A 4,274-nucleotide genomic window follows, 5' to 3' on the forward strand; every position below is an offset into this window, starting at 1 on the left:
TCATAGTAGTCTTAAACTACCATATAGTCTGCACTGGCCTCAAACTCACATTGATCTGCCTGCCAAGTGCTGAGATTACAAGCATGTGCCACCATTCCTGGCTTCACTGATTTTTTTTTCTATTGTGTTTCTAGTTCTATTTCAATTATCTCTGCTATCATCTTTATCATTTCTTTCCTATTGCTCTCTTTAGGCTTCACTTATTCTTTCTTTTCTAATTCCTTGAGTTTATAAAATCAAAGTTAGGTTGTGAGATTGTTTATTTGAAATTGTGTTGTGTGTGTGTTGTGTGTGTGTGTGTGTGTGTGTGTGATATACAGGGGATGGAATCTAGAACTTTATATAGGCCAAGCAGGTACTCTACCAATGAGGTATCACCTCAGCCATAAAGATCTTTTTTACTAATTTGCATATATTTGGCATAAATTTCTTTTTTAAACCATGTTTGCTACATCATTTAAGGTGCTTTTTTCTCAACAATCTTTTTTATTAGGCAAATGAAATGACTAGACACTTCACAGAGGAAGAAGTATAAATGGCCAACAAATATAAAGAAATATTCAACATCTCTGGTCATTACAGAAATGCAAATTAAAACAGTGCTCCAGAAAGAATGGCAGTCATCAATAAATCAAAAATTAACAAATGCTAGAGAGACTGTGGTAAAAAGAGAACCCTCCTACATTGTTGTAGGAATGTAGAGTAGCACAGCCATGATAGAAATCAATATGGAGATTTCTCAGAACACTAAAATTAGAAATTCCATATTGCCTAGCTATCCCCCTCTAGTTATCTTCCCCAAAGAGCTTAAGATATCATACCTCAGCAATACTGTACATGCATACCAATGTTTACAGCAGCACAACCCATAATAGCGAAATCCTGGAAGCAGACTGAGTACCTATTAATAGACAGGTGTATAAAGAAAATGTACATATAATGGGATACTACTCACCTATAAAGGAGCACAAATTTGAGATATTTCTGAGAAAATGAGTATACCTGGAAAATACAATGTTGAATGAAAAAAACAGACACATAAACTTACATAGCATATGGTATCTCTCATTTGAATAAGGCAAAGTACAAACTAAGAGAAAAATAAAGGAAAGATAAAAGGAGATGGATATCTTACAAATAAGAAAGAGTCCAAGAAACTGGGGACAGGAATAAATAGAATAAAAGTATGCCATGCACAAGAACCTGAAAACTTCAGGTTGGGGAGATGGCTCAGTAGAATAAGCACTTCCCTGACAAGTTCAAGGGCTTGAGTTCAATTCTGGTTCCACCACCCCCCCCAAAAAAAAGAACCTCAAAACTTCGATGACCATAAACATTATATGCCATAAGCATGAGCTAAGATTAATAATATCAACAAGAATGAAATGGGAAAAGGGGAATTACAGGAGAGAGGGAAGGAGAGGGAAGAGGATTTTAAAAAGAAACAAGTTGTACTACGTACATGTACCTCCTCCCCAAGACAATTGTAAACTGCATATACTGCAAACTTGTACTAATAAAAACAAATAAAATTTTAAAATAAAAGAAACTTTTATTCCCTTTTGATTTCCTCTGTGGTCCATAGTGTTACTTAATTTCTACATATCTGTAAATTTTCCAAAATTCATTACTAGTGGCTACTAACAGTATCTGCCTTGGGTTTTAAATACCCCCCAAGGCTCATGGATTGGAGACTTGGTTTCTAGGAGATGCTATTAAGAGATGATCAATCCTTTAGAAGGCAGGGCCTACTGAGTGGTAGTAGAATCATCGAGGAGCACCTCAAGGAGCACAGGGCACCCTCCCACCTTTCTCTTTTCTTTGTTGGATCACCAAGATGGCAGAGTGGTAAGCATCAGAGAAAGAGCCTCTCTGAGAGTCACCATCTGGGCACTGAAATATAGCAACATGAGGAAGACAAGAAGGAAAAAAGTGGTTCTACTGCACCTAGAAAAGATCTGAAACATGAATTATAGCCCAAAAGAGAATGAAGAGAGAAACGTCAATGAGGACAAGGATATAGCCAATAGTGCTTTCTCCCTGAAAGGAGGCTTACTGCATGAGAGGAGGGGCTCAAACCTTTGGACACATGATGACTGCTGGCAATTCCAGAGGCCTCTACAGAGAGACACAACAGTGGAATGGAGCAGCCAACTAGGGGGACTGCACTAGCTGGTGGTGATTGTTGGAAGCTTAGTGGTCCCTCAAGAGAGGGTGATTGACCAGGAGCCATTGTGGAGAGGGGCCGACTGAGCTCAGAACTCAGAGCAACTACGGACTCCATCTAGTGGCTCTCAGCCAGGCTCAAGCCCCTGGAAGGTATACTGAGGGCTTCAGGGCAAATGAGACTGGTCTCTCCTAGAAGGTACAGGCTCATTGAGATTATCCACTGCACCACAAAAAGCTACTGCTGACTTGCTAGGAAAGATTTGCATGTAACAAGACTCTGTATCCACACATTGTTTACCAATGACAGCAGAAACATACCTGCAAGTGGATTTTTTTTTCTTCTTTGTTTTTTGTTGTTCTTGTGGTAGGTTTTTGGCTTTTTTCCCCTTCATTGTTTGATCTTGTTTTATTTGAATATAAATGTGGTTTCTATCCTCTTTGTAGTTGTGGTTCTGTTATTTTTATCTCTTCCTTCTTGTTTTTCTTCCAGTCTTCTGCACCAGTTTCCCAAAGTTAGCATGATCCCTCTTTGTCCTCCAGCTTTATTTCTAATTTTCTCCCTAACCCATTGTAAATTTTAACACCTGAGGGCAAAATTGATGTATTAAGGACTTATATACTGCATACAATTTTCTGATTTGTCATAGGTTTTGTTACATAACCACAAATCTAATTTATATGGTTAAAGGTGGCAAATTAATGGTTAGCTCAGTTTGTCACCTTCTACACTGTATTTGATTCTGTTGTCATTGCTCATTGTACCACTGTAGAAAACAAGTAATATAATTGCTCTAAACAACTGTTTTTCCTCGAATTGAAAGACTTGAGATTGAATAAGGATCACAGGGGCTGGGGAGATGGCTCAGTGGAATAAGTGCTTCTCTGGCAAGCACAAGGTCCTGAGTTCAATCCCCAGTTCTGCAAAAAAAAAAAAAAGAGTAAGGATCACAGAAAATACTGTGGTACAGTGACAAAGAATCAGGGGCTAGGCCAAATAGGCAGCAACTTCTCATCCCCAGTGAATTGAAGAAGTAGGATCTTGTAATAGACTCAAAACCCAAAAACCAGCTATACCTGGACAATACCTCAGAGAAGTAGTTATTTCCTAAGGGTTCTAAATACTAACAATAACACAATCCCACCATAGGCAATTTACAAGAATCATCCCAGGAATTAAATGAAAGAAAGAGAAGACACTTAAGCTATAACCCCAGACATCCAGTTCACCAAAATCAAACCCAGGGGCCAGTGAGGTGGGACAATCTGAAAGCCAACCACCTGGCCTCTATGAAGTGGTAACAACAAAGCGATTGAATGAAACTCTAGAAAAAAATCAAATCAGAAATTATTTCTCAGATAACTGCAGAGATAGTGTCCACAATGAAAACCATGCTTAGTGACTCTAGAACACATAGGCAAAAAAAAGAGAAGTTTAAAAAAATTCTGGAAGCCATGACTGCTCAGCATTGGAAAGAAATGGCACTTATAAGGCAGATTTAAGTAGATATTCAGGAGAATAAAAATTCCATTGAGAATATTAAGAAGAAGAAGGAGAAGAAGGAGAAGAAGGAGAAGAAGGAGAAGGAGAAGGAGAGGAAGAGGAAGAGGAAGAGGAAGAAGGAGAAGGCAAGGAGAAGGAGGAGAAGGAGAAGGAGAAGGAGGAGACGAAGAAGAAGAAGAAGAAGAAAACATTCACAACTGATTAAGCAAGTGTGAGGACAGGATCTCAGATATTGAAGACAGGCTTATAATTAGTAATCCTGAAAAGAAATATTTCTTCTATGTTTTTCTACTACCAGGAATCAAACTCAGGACCTTGTGCTTGCCTTGTGCTGAGCTATATCCCCAGCCCAAGATTTCTTAACAATAGCAAGAGACCATGTGAAATCAATAGAGCAGCCGCTAGACGAGACAAAGAAGAATAACATAAAAAGCAGGAGATAACACAAATGATACATAAAATCTGTTTACAGACACCATGGCAGAAAACCTCTCTGAAAAAAGAATTCAACATACACATGAGTGAGACATACAAAACTCCAATCAGCCACAATTAAAAAAAAAAATCTACAGCCAGACATATCATAGTCAAGATTCCAGAAATT

This window comes from Octodon degus, unplaced genomic scaffold (assembly GCF_000260255.1).
Source record: "Octodon degus isolate 3935 unplaced genomic scaffold, OctDeg1.0 scaffold00254, whole genome shotgun sequence".
NCBI classification, from domain to species: domain Eukaryota; kingdom Metazoa; phylum Chordata; class Mammalia; order Rodentia; family Octodontidae; genus Octodon; species Octodon degus.